The sequence below is a fragment of the Lynx rufus genome, unplaced genomic scaffold (genome assembly GCF_022079265.1).
Source record: "Lynx rufus isolate CCGP_SWC_20201006 ecotype Redwood Valley unplaced genomic scaffold, mLynRuf1.p SCAF_6, whole genome shotgun sequence".
Taxonomy (NCBI): domain Eukaryota; kingdom Metazoa; phylum Chordata; class Mammalia; order Carnivora; family Felidae; genus Lynx; species Lynx rufus.
Window position 1 is genome coordinate 114,974,999 of NW_025814878.1, and position 19,613 is coordinate 114,994,611.

General features: G+C 37.3%; 1 non-coding gene across 1 annotated transcript; it reads right to left on the reverse strand.

Moving 5' to 3' along the window:
- Positions 1-3,464: 3,464 nt before the first annotated feature.
- LOC124529466 (U6 spliceosomal RNA) lies at positions 3,465-3,573 on the reverse strand. Its single transcript, XR_006966362.1, has one exon. It is a non-coding gene; the product is annotated as a U6 spliceosomal RNA (small nuclear RNA).
- Positions 3,574-19,613: the final 16,040 nt, after the last annotated feature.

Sequence of the window (19,613 nt, forward strand, 5' to 3'; positions counted from 1 at the left end):
GGTCAGAGCCAACACTAAAGGAAGAGGAAGAATGATTTGAGGGTTAGAGCTCAAGGCAAATCACACTCTGTGTCTACACCTCCTGGAGCATTTATACACATGAAACATGATTTAAAAAATCAAAAGTCAATCAAGAGCAAACACTGAGCAAGTGTCACTAAAGCACAGGTAGCCCAAGAGATACAGAGAGGTGTCTGTGCAAATGTGTTTGTAAAGGAGAAGGCTGTTATTGCTAAGCATGTGGGTCTAGTTAATGCCTCAATCCCTTTACCCACTAACTTCACCTACAAAAGTCTTGAACCTACCCAAGAGTTTCTATTCCCTCTTATGCTAAGATATTGCAGGCCAAGTTACTCTGATGACTAAGGCAGTCAAAGGTCACCCACAGGAAACTGAAATTCCCACTGTCTCCTTCAGAAGATGAGGCTATAGATTCTGGCTACCCGAGTTCAAATTAGACCAGTTGAAAGAAAGGCAATTATCTATGGAATCTACTGAGTTACAAACAGTGACCCATCAAGACAGGAACCTTGACCACTGCATCCCTCCAGCTCCACCCATCAGATCCCAGTAGTTATGAGGGTCCTCCAAGGTGGGGAATGAAGAATAAAGCTTATTTGCTCCTCTGGTGAAGTAGAAATATTGTTCCTTGTGTCTGTTTTTATAATGTTTTCCCCAAAATAATTTCAACTCAAACTAAATTTTCTATGCCAAAGAACCATACTAATTAGTCTGTCTTGCTTTTCCCATATTTTAGCTGGAGCCATTGGACCCATAAGTGAGTTCCTTTTCTGTTTCCTAATTCTGACACTCTTTGGTCTTCTGTGAGGTATGGGACCTCTCCTCACCCAAGCTCTTTCCATTTCTAGGCTTCCCACCCATGCTTCTTGACTACATTTGAATTACTGACACCCCTAATGCCCAAACCTTCAGGGGGAAAAAAAACCCCAGCCTGAACTGACACTAAGTTTAAGACAAAGGAAAACTAAATCATTCATATTTAAAATAACGCCCCAGAAAAAACATTCTCTCAACTATGATAAAAATGATTAAAACAATTATTGTGGACTTTTGCTAAACTGAAGGTAATGCTACAAGAAGAGCAAGTGGTTCTAGAAGGTGAAAGAATAAGCACGATAAAGACCAAAGAGGAGGGTGATGAAAAATGGCCAAAAGACATCCTACCTACCCCTGGGAGTGTCAATCCTTTGAGACAGCTGAGTGTTGGGCAGGGCAAAGAAGGAAAGAGAGGAGAGATGAAAGTGAAGGAGACTAACAACCTTCAGCCCAGGTTCTATACGTTTCCCTCTGCCATTTAAGATGAACACTGAATGACTTGATCTGGTGGGAGGGGTATGGGGCTCCTTTGCTAAAATTACCTACCTATCTGCAGTAGTAATTCTCCCTCTGAGTTGCTTCACGGGTTCTTTAAAAAAGAATATTGGTGGCATGAGCATTCTAATAATGTCAAACCACACTGATTTTCCTCTTCTTTGTATTTTAGTGCAATTCACAGCACCAATTCGTAAGTATCGAATTTGTTTCTCCACTCTGGTTCCTTTCACTTCTTACCCTCAAGGTCTTAAGTATTGACCTACCCTGTTATCTTGATACCATGTTTCTCAACTTCCCTAGCATTCCTATTACACAGATTTCAAAGAAGCTATGCATGAAATAGACAGACTGCAAAGCCCATGGGCTAACATAAGAAAAGAGAAAAGGACCCTCTTAATAGCAGCCATAATGCCCTGGCAGTAGGGAAGGTTCACTTTTCAAGTAACAGTATGAGAAATGAAATGAGAAAGAAAGAGAGAGAGACAGAGGAAATTTTTTAAAGGAGACATTATAAATTAGTATGAGTCTATCCCAATCCTCTAAAGGTTTCAAACATCACTGAAAACAAGGCTGGTGGAGGGGGTGGTCTATTCCTATAAGTCCCTTATATTGTACAACAGGGAGCTTATTCAAAGATTGCCAGGCAAACAACCCCATGATGTTCCTAGGGTTTCTACTTATGACACTCCCTCTAGAGTAAGTTTTGGGGAATGGCTATTTCCTTCACAGTGATGAAGCATACTGATTTTCTCCCTCTCTGTTTCTCAGCTGGCGGTACAGGACCTATCAGTAAGTTTACTGTCTGATTCTTCACTGTAAATAATTTTAATTTCCTGAAGTATCTTAGGGACCTTTCCTTGAATCCCATGTTGGGATTTCAGGGGTTTGTGGGTCCACATTTTCTTGGCCTTTTTTGTTTTCTTCTACCTAGCATTTCCATTAAGTCATTAATAATCATGTGAATGTACACTCCACCACTAAACACAAACTGTGAAGTGGAGGATGAACCCTTAAAGGTTTCCAGTGGCTTATCAACATCAGCAAGGGATTTTTAAAAACAGAGTGAAATGAAAAGAAGTGAAATAATAGGAGAGAGGAAGAAAATTAAGTTTAAACAGAGAAGGATTTTTCCAACCATCTACAGGGGTTTAAATGGGCCAAAGTGGGGTCCCCTACTTAGTACCTTTGCTACTTACCCTCTCAGTGGATGCATTAGGTAAAGAGGCCCTTATATATATTACATTGTCTTAGCATCTTAGCAAAAAAACAAACAACAAAAAAAAAAAACACCTCAACTTCCCTACTACCCCACTGCAGCTGAGCCCAAATTTAGTGGTACAGATTCTTACCAGGAAAAGCATATAAATGAGAACTATGGCCTCCAGAGCCCAAGAGCAACTACTAATTTATTCTCTCTTTTATTTATTTATTTTTTAGAGCTGTCTCAAAAAACCATTGGTAAGTCACCTAAACCTCAATTACAATGCCTTTTGGTCCTTTACAATGTTTAGAATGTCAGTCAATTTCTATTTCAATGACTTGTGCTCACAAACCCCAGGATCAAGTGTTTCCACTGTCTCATTATCCCACTCAGAATTCCCAGAGGTTAGATTCAACCAGGTTCTTCAATAAAAAGATATTAACTATGAAGCTGAAATACAATATCAAAAAATAACCCCCTAGGAATGGTCTTTTCTAAGTTATATAATCTAGCTTTACTACCAACCTGTAATAAAGATTTAGAACACAGTACCTAAACTTCTTGCTTTTCCTGCAAATAATTTGTTACTAGATTATGTTCAAAATAACGCAAATCTTAAGTTCTTTTTATTTCTAATTGCTCTGAAAAGTTCTCTCCAGGACACATGGGTTTACTGTCACCAACTTTTAGCAACTTACCCTATTGCATTTTTCCATAGAAACATTATAACTAACAGGTTCCAAGATATAGTCGTTCATAATTACATATTTTTAAACTAAGAGCAAATAGTTATATCTTCACACACTGGATTACAATATTCCTAATAAAAATTGGGAATTTTTGAAATTAGAAAAGTAAAGAAATATGATTTGAGGTTCCCCACATTCACCTGACAGAATGAATATAAGTCCTGTATAGGTACCTGGTCATTCTTTGCATGATTCCTTCAGGAATTTGTGAGTCATCCTTGCATAGGGGCCATGCTAATCTTCTCTGTATCACTCCAATTTTTGTATATGTGCTGCTGAAGTGAGCACTCTGTGATTCCTGTAATGGCTTACAGTTTTTCTACCCTTCACATGCATTATTTTGTTGGGCCTACCAACATTTCAATGGTGGTAGGTAAAGCAGATATTATACCCATCTTTAGAGATGGAAAAATTGTTTCCCATAAAAATTTGTTTACTCCCAAATAAGGGGAGGAGGACAATTAATAATGAAGTTAGGACTGAAGTTGTGCTGACTCTTAGTTGAGTTGTTTCCACTACTATTTTGAGTGCTCTAATAGGTTATTAGCAAGAGAAACCATGAACTTCTAATATTAGAAACCAGGGACACAAAGACTTATGGGGAGAGGAAGTGAGACAATGCAACAAAAATAACACACAGACAATGAAGATGTTAAAAAGACGAAAATCAAAAGAAATCTGAAAAGAACAAAAGTAGGAAGAATACTGGAAGAAGAAAGATTAAGTGAGTTGGAGGCAGGAGAAGAGTAAATATAAATAAAGAAAAGGAAAGCTACAAGGACTCACAAACTAAAAAAATAAGCAAGAAAATATAGGAAAACTGAAGAAACAAATAAAATTTGAAATGATTTTCTCTCCAAAGATTTTAGTGGCTTATACCAAAGGCAGGTGTCCTAGGAGTTTTATTCCAGGATCAAGGGCAATTTTTTTATAGATACAGTCAAAGCCAACAAATTATTTTTGCAAAATAACCTAAATTTCTAGCTTGTCTACAACTCATAGCCCAGGATATCCATAACTGGTAAGACACCTTCTAGCTTTTTCACATAGAAAAAAATATATCCAAATTAAAGGTTTAGGGGTTTATGGGTCAGAACTGAGATATTTCCCATCATTAGTGCTATGGAGGAGAAAGACAATGAAACACCCACTGGGAAGACGGGTGGTCTATTTAGAAAAAATATTTAATCCTGCAATAAACCATGCAGACTCACAAGATGATCCCAGTCCTCACCTGGCACCAGGCTACTCAGCAGAACTTAAGGCAGGAAGCACAGCTTGCCACCAAGGCAGCATCAGCCATCCCTCTTTTGTGGCAGTAGTCCTCGAAGCTGTCTATGCAGGGGTCTACAGAGCCACCCAGCAACTATTCTCTTCGGCTGTCCATAGTTATGTACAGGAGCTGCCCTGACTTAGAAGCCCCAGGAGCTAAAATATACTGTAAAAACTCCACATATATAAACTGCAGGGATCCTATAAGGCACATGCCCAAATACATGGTCACTACACTCAGGGAAGCCCAAAGATATGGCCTTCTAACAGGCATTTATAGTTCTCCCAGTTCACAAGCAGTTTACCAACCAAGGATCATTCTTAAAGAAAAGGAATGTTACAAGTAAGACAATAGGTGTAATCAGAGCTGGAAAATCAACCAAAGGCCAAATTCTCATTAAAAAGTGAAGGTGTTGTTGACCCTTTCTTTGCCCAGAGACACTCAAGCTAATCAAAGCGATAGTCAATAAGCTGAAAGCTATCCACCTTCACACCTACCCTAGAGCATATTAGTTGGTCAGAAATATTTTAGTACAAGTATGGCGCAGTCCACTTAAAAAGTAGTATCTTCTGTTACTGACAAGAAAGAAAAGTGTAAAGTTTCAAACTTTAATGTCTTGAACCTCTCCTCGGTTGACAAGGATTCTAGAGAGACCCTCATCTCAGGCAATATAGGCTAAATATCTCTTTTGTTGTATAGTTATCATAACCGGTTTAGTTCTCCCTAATGTTCTAATTCTGTTATCACTTCCTCTCCCTTACTCTACCTCCCAAAGCCCCATCCCTAGAATAAAATTAAAAATTTATTCTTCAAACACCCATACTAATATGTCAATTTGGATCTCTTTTTAGTGCAAACTCCAGGACCTATTGGTAAGTTGCCTATTTATATATAACAATTCATATATATCACTCAAATTCATAACAGATAGCATAACATTTTTCTAGTAATGATTATAGTAGCTTGTCTATAATCATCAGAAGAATATTCCAAAGCAAAGGTGCAATAGAGAGAATCTGGGGGAGGACATAAGAAATGAGAAAGAAGACAAAAGAAGGATAGCCAAGAGAGTGAAAAAAAAGTGACATGAGAGAAAAAAGATGGGGAAAAGCAGAAAGAAAGGAATACAATAAAGATTTTACTTCAAACACCTGTAGTAGTCAAGGGCAAGAATGAAGTGGTTCTCCTTCCAACTAAAACAGGGTTACAAGTCTCCTAGAATAAGATCTGATTTTTATGGAGAGGATATAGTCCAATAAAAATATTTAATCCTGAAGACTGGGATTTAGTAATTCTGGGACATTATTTAACTGTCCCTTTTGGAAAACATCAATAGTATGTGTGTTTATCATGTTCAACAACCACAGTAATTTATGTTTGTTTCTATTTTTAGTGCAATATACTGGGCCCAATGGTAAGTCCATTATCTATCTTTTTCCTCTGGTGTACTCTGATCTTCTACAGTGTATAGAGGGCCTATCTCCAGTCCCAAATGTAACCATTACCATAAGGATAGTGTGTTTTTAGGAATGTTTCCATGCATCCCAGTTTCCACTTGCTGAGAATTCTCCAGGGTTATTTTTTTAAAGAAAAAAGTAAGAACATTTCCCCAGTAATGGTCAGAATGGCTTCCATAACAATACAGAATTTTCTAAAGTAAGAGAAAGAATAAGGGTAGCTTTCCATTTCTGAAGTGCTTTGTAGTTCATAAAGGGCCTATCAAACACAACAGAGATAATATAAAGAAAATGAAAAAAGGAAAGCAAATTTTAAAAACAAATGTAAAGGACGGAAAAAACAAATTTAAATAAACTGAGGTCTGATCAGGTTTCCTCCTCGTTTCCTAGGAAAGGTGTACCAGGGAATACTACTAAGGATCCAACGTACCCTGAGTTCTCCAACCTTCTCTCTCACTGCCATTTTCCTCATGTCCTATCCTGTCCACTTGCCCCAAATACCCAACACACACACACACACACACACACACACACACACACACACAGCTTCAGGGAACAGGATATGACAGGAGGTGGGCTGCCAACTACAGGAACTGGCAGATGTGTCAGGTATTCACAAACCATAAGTGAAAGACAGTGAAAGGTAAACTCATATTGTGACTAGCCAGGGCAAAAACAGTGTCAAATTCTAGAATACCAAAACAAACTTTGGTTCATTGGGAATTCTGAGTCTGGAAATTAAGTGATAACATTCCAGAGTGTAAGCTAAACAACATTATCAGAAGGCAACTCAGATGTACTCAAACATTCCTTCAACTAGGTGAGCTCTTGTATCAGAAACTGAGCTGAGGCCTGGAGACAAAGTCATGAATAAAAAAGAGAAAGATTTGGCTGATCTCTTGCGACATGGAGTTTACAGTCCTATAAGACTCCTTAAGGAAAGGAACTCAAAACATGGAGAGGGCAGGCAGTCTCCCACACAACCACACTGTGACCACTAAAACTGGATGCTGCCTGCTCTAAACACTGGTTCTAAATACCTTCCTGTTATAAATGAACATAAGCCATCATTTCTCAACTATTCTCCTAAATCAGGGTTTCCTTTCTCAGTACTCTTAATTATCACCAAGACTTACAGCCTTAGAAGTTCTCAAAGGGGCGCCTGGGTGGCTCAGTCAGTTAAGTGTCTGACTTGGGCTCAGGTCATGATTTCACAGTCTGTGAGTTCAAGCCCCGTTCAGGCTCTATGCTGTCAGTTCGGAGCCTGGAGCCTGCTTCGGATTCTGTATCTCCCTCTCTCTCTGCCCTTCCCCATTCATGCTCTGTCTCTCTCTGTCTCGCAAAAAATGAATAAATGTTAAAAAAAATTTTTTAAAAAGTTCTCATAATTCTTATAAGGGAGAAACCATAAGCCAGCTCACCTCAGAGGACCTCACTGAGGCTAAAGGAAGGGTTTCATCTGGCCCAAAGTCCCCAAATAACTACCATGTGCCTGAGAATCTATATGGGTACATGGATTCCCTTTCCCTTTTCTTTCCTGCATAATTCCCTCTCCCCTATGTATAAACACTTAAAACAAAAAGTAATATATAAATGAAAATTATACTTCTACATTTATTCATTCCTAGCTTTCCCTTAAATTACAGGTCATCTGGAGAAAATGAAAAATGCACTAATTATTTTTTTTAATGAACAAAAATGAGTGCTTCAGATGGGAGTAGTAAAAAAAGAAAGGAGTGGGAAGAAAACTTTTCAGATCAACTAAACAGTTAGGTAGGAAAAAGAGATAAATGAAAATGAAAATGAAAATGACAAAAGTGCACAGAAGTACAAATTTAAGACATTATGAACCCCTAGAAAGTTCAAGCATTTACCACCCCAGAAAGGAATGGAATGGAAGGAGCACAGCCACTCTCCTGCCCCAGACCAGCAGAAGGAAGCCTGAGGATGCAAAGCACAGAGGTGGGAGCTTAGGTCCAGACATCACAATGAGCTAACAGGCAGGTTTTACAGCTCCCTGCATCCTCTCTACAGTTACCCTTTTTAAGCCCATCATAGGAGAACTGAGTTCACTTAGTTCTACACACACTAATTTCTCTCTTTTCTTTCCCTTCCATTTTTCCACCAGTGGAAACTTCAGAAATGACCAGTAAGTTCCATACCTGCTCCTATATAATAGTTTCCTTTGGCTTCCTACAGGGTCTGAAATCCTTTACTTCTGTCTCGTAGGTAAAGACTTTCATGTTTCTCCATCATTTGCTTATTCCACTACCTAGCTGCACCCCCACCCAAGGAATGAATGAATTAAGGGGAATATAGGGGCGCCTGGGTGGCTCAGTCGGTTAAGCATCCGACTTCGGCTCAGGTCATGATCTCGCGGTTCATGAGTTCAAGCCCCACATCAGGCTCTGTGCTGATGGCTCAGAGCCTGGATCCTGTTTCAGATTCTATGTCTTCCTCTCTCTCTGACCCTCCCCCGTTCATGCTCTGTCTCTCTTTGCCTCAAAAATAAATAAACGTTAAAAAAAATTAAAAAAAAAAAAAGAAGGGGAATACAAACCCCACTTAATAACCCAAACTACTGTGAATAATATATATATGTATAAATAAAAAAATCGGATGAAAATATCTGAAGTTTATTATGACTTGTCAACAAAGGAAGGAGGACATTTGTACGAGTGTGTGGATATGTGAGTTTACACAGGATAGCAGAAATAGGGAGAAGAAAAGTAAAAACAGCAGTTTAAATTACCAGTCCCCTGTAGGATTTTAAGCAGTTACCAGTCACTGCAAAGGGGAAGAGAAAAATCATCTCCCTTTCCTGAAACCTCTCAGACTAAGCAGGAGGCAGAATCCCACAAGGCATGATGGCAGCTGTGTTCCCCAGCACTGTGCACTGCAATACCTATAAGGGTTTGATGCTCCCTCTGTGAGCATTTCTGATATTCCCTCTCAGAAAACTAGCAGAAAACTAATTTCAGCAGCCTTTCCTCACTAACTTCTCTCTTTGTTTTTCAGCTACAGAATCCTCTTGTAAGTCTCCTTTCATGATGGAACTCAATTACCTCCAGCAGTGTCTAACAGACCTACTTGAACAAAAATGTGTCCATCCACATTGGGATCACAATAGTTTAAAGCTCCTATTTCCTTGACCCTTATTTTTCCATTACTCAGAATTCCACTAGGTTATTAATAAGTTTCTAAAATGTTCACTGAGTCACATAACAATTAAAGAACAGAGAAAAAAGTTTCTCCATGGCTCTAAAGACTGTCAGGGACCCTCTCTATATAGGAGAAAAAAATGAACAGGGAAAACAAAGATACAGATAATATTTCTGTTTACCAGCTGGGTCACCTATTCAAGCAGTTAGTAAGTTGTATATTTGTTTCTTTGCTGTGCACTTATCAAAGTCCAGTGATATATATTAAAACTTGAGTTCAAGTATAGGAACTTTAAACTCATTTTCTTAGCTTTTGTTTCTCCATTAACCAGAATTCCACCAGCTGATTTTAAGTTTTCTGGAAAGTTCAGATACGCCTGATCAGAAAACCTTTTCAAGCAGTGACATCACTAGAAAATTTACCAATTTCTACATCACTAGGAAAAAATGAATAGGACAGTAAATGAGGAGGGTGCAATAAGAAATCTTTCTGTTTATTTTTCAGTGGAATCAACTCCTCACACAAACAGTAAGTCTTGTGTTTTCATTTAATTCTGTCACAGGGTTCAATTGGTTTCTAGTGAGGTCCAAGACCTCTTTATCTGGACATGATGGTATGCGAAGGGCTTGAGGTAACTCTTGGCCCCTTGCTTCTCTCATTGTCAAAGTCCCTCTGGGTTATTAATGATGTACCAGAAAGTTCTAACACTACTGATTTATATAAATATAAAGAGGAAAGAAAAAAAGTTTTGCTTCGTTATAAAGACCATCAACGAGAGGCGATCTACAGAAAAGGAAAAAATGATGTAAGAAGAACAGTTTTCATTTGGAAATGAAAATTTTATGATTTACATACAAAATAAAGATCAGAGGGGAACACTTCCCAGAAGTTAAAAATGACATGTTATAAGGGACTTGACAAACTGAAAAACTGAATGAGGAAAAAAAGAAAAGGAGATAACAATTTTCTCTGTTCTGTTTTCCAGAGGGAGCAGTTCCACCTGCCCTCAGTAAGTCTTTCCATGTTTCCTCCACTGTGGGGTCCTGTAACTTCTTTCTCTGACAATGGTGGCATTTCTGGACATGGGTACATACTTCCTAAACTACTTGCCTTCCCATTGCCAAATCCCATGGTTATTAATGCTTTTTGGAAAGTTCAAATCCTGCTGATTTATATTAAAAGTAAATGAAGACCAAAGGGTACATTGTCCCTATTGTTATAATGACCTAGTGAACAAGAACTCTCTACACAGAGAGGAAAAAAACAGTGAGAGAGAAAAGGCTTGTAAAGATACTTCTCTGTCTTTCAGCTGGTCCACCACCTTCAGTGCACAGTGGTAAGTTCAGTCTGTTCTTTTACTGTTTTCTGTTGTTGTTGTTGTTCTTTATGAGGCCTATGAACCTGTAATTACCCTACTCATTTCTCATCCCTGTGCAGCCACCTGAGACTCATAGTTCTCATCTTCCTTTGCTTTCTGCTTATCCTGTGAAGTAAACTTATATTTACTTAATATCAAGCATATGTTTACTTTGCATCTCCTCAGTGATAAGAACTACATAGGTGCTTTAACTACTACATGATATCCCATTCAATTCTTGGGGTAAATCAATTGATCTCTTTGTAATGGCTAAGAAACTGAAGCCACATACTTGCCTAAGAACACGCTCACTGAACAACAGTTTGAACCAAGAGCTGTGTGACTACCAAACTTCTTCACCACACAAATATGCTTCCCTAGAAAGATACTTGTTCCTTTCAAACAATTATTCACTGATATCTAATTTGTTGTTTAAGGTTTGCCCTTGGCCCCAATAAGTAAGTATTATATTTGTTTCTCTACTATAGTTCTCTGTGCGGTCTTCTTCGAAGTCTAAGGAACTTTGTTCTGTTAAAGTGATTTGAGTTTCTCACTGCTCTTGCATTCTGGGTAATAAGCTATTACCCAGCTTCCCCCTATAGTATAGATAATTTAAGAAAATACTGATTAAAAGAAAAGGAGTAAAGTAGCATTGGTTGACAACAACAAAACCCTGAAAAATATTAAAAACCCTGAAAAAAAATAGCAGGGGCAGGCAAAAAGTTTGAGACAGGAAGTCCAAAAGGATGTTTAAATGGAGAGAGATTTTTGAGTGTTCCCTCAAAGTATGCTTTCTCGTATGTCTACCCAAGTCCTCCCCTCAGAGACACCAGTGGAATATATTAGATAATACTATGTTTTCTCTATTTAAGAAAAATTAATGGATATTTTTTTGCTTTTTTTTAGTGATTTCACAAAGAACCTCAAGTTCTTTACTTCTCAGCCTGTCAAATATGAGACCTTTTCTGAGCACAGATACTATATTTTTAAGGTTCACCAAGGATTGAGATTCATGTTTCCATACTTTTTGCTTTCACATTACCCACAGGCCTCCCAATTAGAATTGCAAGACAATCTTTTCGATTCATAACTGTAGGAGTTCCCATTACTTCAGTTATTAACTCAACTTCCCAGGAAACCGATACCAACAGTGACTCAATATTTAAACCAGATCAAGTACTGACAACAAGGTGGTATTTAACATAGAAGTCGCCTTTAACACTATGTCCTACATTCTATAATTCAAATCTGGTCCTCATATCTATGTTACAAATGATTTTTATATAATACCAATATCCCTTGGGGTTCCTCAGACTAGAATTAAGTCACATTAATATTAAAACCCCAAGTTCCTGTCAAGACTAATATTCAGATGCCAACAGAGCCCAGGCAGATAATGAAAATGAATAGGTGAAGAACACCACCTGGGAATAGTGGAAAGATCATGTACAGTCTAAAGAGGGTGGCTGCCGCTCAGCTCCAGCCAGTTTCTCCACACAAGAACACATATCTAGAGCATTTGAAATTTTTCAATAATGTCAGGACACATTTGGAACTGTTAACACAGACATTCTACACATTCTTTCTGAGTCCTGAGCAAGGAAGATGACCAGCTAAACAGTCTCACTGACAGATGAAAATACTGAGCCCATGGAGTCAATGACGCAGACCCAAGGATGAGGTTGGAAACCTCAGATGTCCATGTTTGAGAACAGACCCTACAACTGTGAACACTTGAGTTCAGCAGAAGGGATTATTGGTTTCGCAGCCAGAAATTATAATCCAGAAGCTAAACTGAAATAATTTAGTGTCTTTTTTCAGTGGAGGCACCAGAAAGGGTAGAAGGAAAGAGTTTTAAAATCCAAAACCCAAGGGATCGGGAGAGGGAAAACAGGTAGAACAAAGGCACTAAAGGATAGTGCCTTCTTTCTGGCTGTCTTGGTCTTGGCTGCTATGTATTTTTATTATTAAAAGTACACAGCAGAGCTTAAGCATAAAAAGAGGTCCTATGGGGTAGAATGATTTCCAAGGGGGCAGAAACTGAATAGGAAAACATTGTAAGGAGAAACTAACATTAATTTCTTGGCATTTTGTTGAGAAAATTTAAACAGGAAAAAAAGGAAAAACACAAATGTAGGAATAAAAAAGGAACTTACCTACATACACAGTAAAATTTTTTTAATCATAAAAAAATACACTAAAAAACTCTATGGGAATACATTAAAAACAAAATTAACAATTAAAAAAATACATGAATTTCCAAAACTGACTCAAAGAAATATAAAACCCCCAAATTATCCATAATTAGAAAATAAAATGAACAATGAGTCAAAAAAACTTTCACCTAAAAAGCCCCAGACAAGATAGTTTTACAGGGAAGGACTTTCAAGGAACAAATTTTCAAGGAACAAATCATTCCTATATTTGGAACTGTTCCAAAGAATACAAAAGAAATGAAACTCACTTCAACTCATTTTATGATGTTGTTATTCCTTAATTTCAAAGCAGGGCAAAGATTATAAGAAAAAAAATGCATAGACATATTTTACATAGAAACACAGATACAAATTTCCTAAATAAACAGTGCAATGTTACACCGATCATAAACACAGTGATACAGAATTTATTTTTAATGCCTCATAACTATGACAGAAATTATAGAAAATTTATCAGTAAATTCACTAAATTCATGGATAAAAAAGAAAAGGTATGATCATTTATAAAAATAAAGAAAAATTATTGTATAAAATTCAACACAGAATCCTAACCAGAATTCTTTTTGGAAGAAATAAAAACTTTCTTAAAAGGGAATAGATAAGGACTTCTTTAATCTAATTAAGGACATCTATTCCTTTATCATTCTTAAGAATTCTAAAAAACAAGGGGTGCCTAGGTGGCTCAGTTGGTTAAGCATCTGACTCTTGATTTTGGCTCAGGTCATGATCTCCCGGTTTGTTGGATCAAGCCCCATGTCAGGCTCTGTGCTGTCAGCTTGGGATTCTCTCTCTCCCTATCTCTCTGCCCCATTCCTGCTCTTTCTCTCTCAAAATAAATAAATATATAACAAAAAGAATTCTAAGAAATAAAATTTTAGAAGCATTGCCACTCAAGTCAAAATCAATAACAAGATGACTACTACCAATTTATACCAGCCTGTGCAATAAAATAAAGGCAAAAGATATAAAGACACAAAGAGAAGGGAGAAATTCATCATTATTTTCAGATTATGATTATCTGCATAAAAACTACAAAAAATGAACAAACTACTAACACTTAATATGAAGTCAGCAAAGTTGCTACATAACAAAACAGCAAACAAAACTTAAAACATTGTTTATGCCAGCAATAACAATTTAGAAAACAGAATTTAAAAACAAAATTATACCATTCACTAAAGAAGCAAAATATAAATCTCCTAAGAATAAACCTCTAAAAAATGTGTTGTCTTATAGAGAGAGCATGACAAATATTGAGAAAGCAAACTGAACCCCTTGTTTATTAACCTAGCCAGGTCAGTCATTTTGCCTGAGCACTTGACATTACACAAGATGAAAAAATTTTATATCCTGAGATAAACTGAGAGAAAAATATGGGGAGGTAAGAAAAGTAGGGGAAGGGAAAGAAGAAGGAAGTAAGGAAGAAGGAAAAAAGGGAGGGACAGAAGAGAGGCCATCCATCCAACTGGTCTTGTCTACTCTTAAATAGCTCAGTTTAGCACAAGGACCTAAAATAAAACTTTAAGCCCATTTGCTCTATACTGCTGCCTCCCTAATGGAAATAATTTTAGTGCTGACTTTAACAATGTCAATACATATAGATGTATATGTCAATATATAATTATATATGTATATATATAAAATTGTATATTTGTCAATATATAATTATAATGCAGAATTCATTTATTTGCTAATGATAACAATGAGAAAGCTGACTATAACTTTGTAGATTATTCCCCTTATATTCCTGCTGTATCTTTTATTATGTGAGCAGTTCTTCTGAAACAAGTCTCCCTCCAAGCATTGCAACTTGAAAGAAAGAAAGAAGAGAAAGATATTTCTAGGCGTTCACTTTGCCTCTAGCTTTTGACAATACCTTTAAAAGACATAATATAAGACCTGAAAATAGATAAACTATTTTCAAAGACAGGGAAATTCAACAACATATAAATGTTAATTCTCCCCCCAACTAATTTGTAATTCAATAAATTCAAATAAAATCACCAACAGGATTTTTTGTGGATCTTGACAAATCCATTCTATAATTCATATAAAAGAGAAAAACAATCCAAGAATAAATAACATATTTATAAACATGAAGTTCCCAAGAGGGAAGGCTCACCCTAGGTATTTCATTTGATTATCAAGTCATTTAAAACACTATAGTGATTGAGTGCATCTGGTCTTAGCATAAGAATAAACTAATCAGTGGGGGTATACTAACCAGTGGGGGTAAAGGAGAGTGACATCAGCAAAATGGCAGCAATGAAATTTCTAGCACTTGTCTCTCCAGAAACAGCAATGTGAACAATTATCCACACATGAGAATACCTTCAAGAAGCCAAGGATTCCAGATGAGGGACTACAGCACCTGGGTAAAGTACAGAAATAAGACCCACTGAGGAAGGAAGGAGAGACAGATTCACATTATTCACATCACCTCTCTTTCATGCACAGGTAGCCCAGCAGAGAGGGAGACACCTATGGGAGGAGAGTCCTCAGGTCCTCAGCTCACTCTGGCACACACTAACGAACTCCTATGGCATCAAGCTCCTGATAAACTCCTATGAATCAGACTCCCCACACACCCCAGCACTGGTGAGCAACTGTGGCCTGAGACTCCAGGACAGCCTTATCACTGGGCCATTTCCCTTCGACCCCAGCTGCCACACCCAGTCCCATGAAACCAGGCTCCAAGCCCATTCCTGTACTGGACCAACATCCATGGACTAAGACACTAGGCATAACTCAATGGTTACCAATGCCTGATTGGTAGCTATGGACACAGGATCTAGATCTGCCCATGTTGACCCAGGTCACAGTCCCTTCATCACATTCAAGGATCAGGCCCAGGCTTGCTCCCACAGACCCAGGTACCAGGCTGGTCTCCGTGTACCCAAAAACAGGCTTACCTATCTGCTGACCCATGAACCAGATCTGCTTTCCTGAAAACTCTAGCAGCAAGTCTGCTCATGGCATCACAAGCAGGCCTACCCAGAATCTCTTAATGGCCTGAATGGTGGAGTTTTGCTGCCAAATCCATTCTGTAAAGACTGGAAGTGGTGCCTACTCCCTCAAATACATAGACACCAAAACAAGGCCACAACAATCATTAATCAAGAAAACATGACTCCATCAAAGGAAACTAATAAAAATCCAACAACTGACCCTAAAGAAATGACAATCTATGTACTATTTGACAAAACATTCAGAATAACCATCTTAAAGAAATTCAGTGGACTATAGAATAGACAACTACTGAAAATAAGAAAACAATGCATAAACAAAGTGAGAAATTCAACAAAGTAATAGAAACCATTTTTAAAAAAACAACTTGGAGCTGAAGAAAAAATTGAACTGAAGAATTCAATACAGAGGCTCCATAAGAATTCAGCCAAGTAGAAGGTAGAATAGTGAACTAAAAGGTCATTTGAAATCATCCAGTCAGAAGAACAAAAAAAAAAAAAAAGAATGAAAACTAGTGAAGAAAGCCCACCTGAATTACTTACAGGACACAAAAGAAACAATCTGCACATTCTTGGAGTCTCAGAAAAAGAGGGGGAAAAGAGCAGAAAGCTTATTTAGAGAAATAATGACATAAAACTTCCCAATCTGGGAAGAAATTTGGAAATCCAAATTCATGAAGCTAGTTAGTCACCTCAAAATTTCAACCCAAAACATTCTTGTCCAAGGCACATTATTTACAGATATCTAAAATCAATACTAAGAATTTTATTTAATTTTCAACTATGATGGCTTTATTTTTTTAAGTTTATTTATTTATTTTTGAGAGAGAGAAAGAGAGAGAGAAAGAAAGACAGAGCAAGGGAGGATCAGAGAGAGAGTAGAGGGAGAATCCCAAGCAGGATATGCACCACCAGCACAGAGCCTGCTGTGGGGCTCAAACCCATGAACCATGAGCCTGTGCCAGTTGGATGTTCAACTGGCTGAGCCACCTAGGCACCCCAATACTAAGAACTTTAAAAGCAGCGAGAGAAAAAAATGGAATCCTCCTAAGGCTTTCAATTAATTTCTCAGCAGAAATCTTTCAGGCCAGGAAAGTAGATTGATATATTCAAAGTGCTAAAAGGAAAACACTGCAAACCAGAATACTTTACACAGCAAAGTTGCCTTTTTTTTTAAATTTTTTTTTTCAACATTTATTTATTTTTGGGACAGAGAGAGACAGAGCATGAACGGGGAGGGGCAGAGAGAGAGGGAGACACAGAATCGGAAACAGGCTCCAGGCTCTGAGCCATCAGCCCAGAGCCCGACGCGGGGCTCGAACTCACGGACCGCGAGATCGTGACCTGGCTGAAGTCGGACGCTTAACCGACTGCGCCACCCAGGCGCCCCCAAAGTTGTCTTTTAGGAATGAAGAAGAGAGAAAGACTCTCAAACAAACAAAAATGAAGGAGTTCATCACTACTATATCTGACTTACAAGAAATTCTGAAAGGAATCCTTCAGGGTGAAATGAAATGCTACTTATTAGTAATACTAAAATATAAGACACTCTGATAAAGTTAAGTATGTAGCCAAATTCAGAATATTCTATTACTAATACATTGTGGTGTGTTAATCACTTAAATCTAGTATAAAGTTTTAAAGGATAAAAGTGTTAAAGTAACTGTAGCTACAATAATTCGTTATGGGTATGCAATATGAAGAAGTTAATTATGATATCAAAAACATAAACTATAGGAGAAAATAAAAAGAGTTTTGTACAGGATTGAAAATATCAGCTTAAAATAGAATGCTATAAAATGTTTTATGTAAGCCTCATGATAACCACAAGGCAAAACCCTACAGTATATTCATAAAAGATAAAGAGAAGGGGGATCAAATCATACCACTTGGGAAAATTTTCCATTCACAAAGAAAGACAGCAAAAGAGGAATACAGAAATAAGGGGCTTAAAAAAAAACAGCCAAAAGACCAGTAAGATGGCATTAGTAAATCCTTACCTATCAATATTTACCCTAAATATAATTAGATTAAATTCCTCAATAAAGAAGAAGAAATGATTAAGAAAATAAGACCCCAGTATATGCTACTTATAAGAAACTCACTTCACCTTTAAGGATACGCTTAGGCTTACAGTGAAGGATGACAAAAGACATTACATGCATGAGGAAATCAAAAGAGAACAGAGAGGTAGCTGTACCTCTATCAGACAAAATAGACTTTAAACAAAGACTATAACAAGAGACAAAGAAGTTCATTATATAATTATAAACTGATCAATTCTTCAAAAGGATATAACAATTATAAATATATATGCACCGAACTTTGGAGTAGCTAAATCTATTCAGCAACTATCAACAGATATTAAGCAAATACTAAGAGGGAGAAATTGACAATAATACTATAATAGTAGGGGACTTCAACACCTCACTTTCAAAGTGGAAAGATCATACACAGACTGAAAATCAATAAGGAAACACTGGATTTGAAATATCTTAGACTAGGGGCGCCTGGATGGCGCAGTCGGTTAAGCGTCCGACTTCAGCCAGGTCACGATCTTGCGGTCCGTGAGTTCGAGCCCCGCATCGGGCTCTGGGCTGATGGCTCAGAGCCTGGAGCCTGTTTCCGATTCTGTGTCTCCCTCTCTCTCTGCTCCTCGCCCGTTCATGCTCTGTCTCTCTCTGTCCCAAAAATAAATAAACGTTGAAAAAAAAAATTAAAAAAAAAAAAAAAAGAAATATCTTAGACTAATGAACCCAACAAACATATACAAAACATTCCACCCAACAGCTGAATAAACATTCTTCTCAAGTGCACACATATATTCTCCAGATGTATAGGTCACATCTTAGGTCACAATTTGAGGCTTAGCAAACACAGAACACTGAATCATATCAAATACCTTTTCCAGCCAAAATGCTATGAAACTAGAAATCAACACTAAGGGGAAAACAAGAAAATTCACAAATGTGTGGACATTAAACAACAGGCTGCTGAATAATCAATGGGTCACAGAAGAAATTGAAAGGCAAACCAAAAAATATCATAAGACAAAAAGTAGAAAAATAACGTATCAAAATTTATGAGATGCAGCAAAAGCAGTTCTCAGGGGGAAGGTTCATAACGAAAAACACCTATGTTAAGAAAACAACCCACAAACAACCTAACTTTCCACCTCAAAGAATTACAGAAAGAACAAACTAAGCCAAACTTAGCAGAAGGGAAGAAATACTAAAGATTAAGATCAGAAATAAATGAAATAGAGACCAGAAAAACAATAGAGAAGACCAAGGAAACTAAGAGCTATTTTTCTGAGAAAATAAACAAAATTGACAAACTATTAGCTAGAATAAGTGAAAAAGACTAAAAATCAGAAATGAAACAGGAGCCATTACAACTGAAACCACAGAAACACAAAGATCATAAAAGACTACTATGAATATTTATATGTCAACAACTGGATAACCTAGCAGAGGTGGATGTTACTAGAACCATACAACCCACCAAGACTGAAACAGGAAGTAATAACATTTGAACAGACCAATAATGTGTAAGGAAACTGAAGCAGTAATCAAAACCTCCCAACAAAGAAATGCCCAACACCTAATTGTTTCATTGGTCAATTACATCAAACACTTAAAAAGAGGTGACACTAATCTCTCTCAAATTCTTTCCCAAAAGATGAAGTGTAGGAACACTCTCAAATTTTATGAGGCCAGCATTAACCTCACAACAAAGCCAAATGAAGCCACTATAATAAAAGAAAACTATAAACCAATATCCCTGATAAAAAAGATGCAAAAAATCTAAACAAAATACTAGGAAACTAAATCCACCATCACATTTATAAGATCATACACCATGATAAGGTAGGATTTACCCCTAGGATATAAGGAT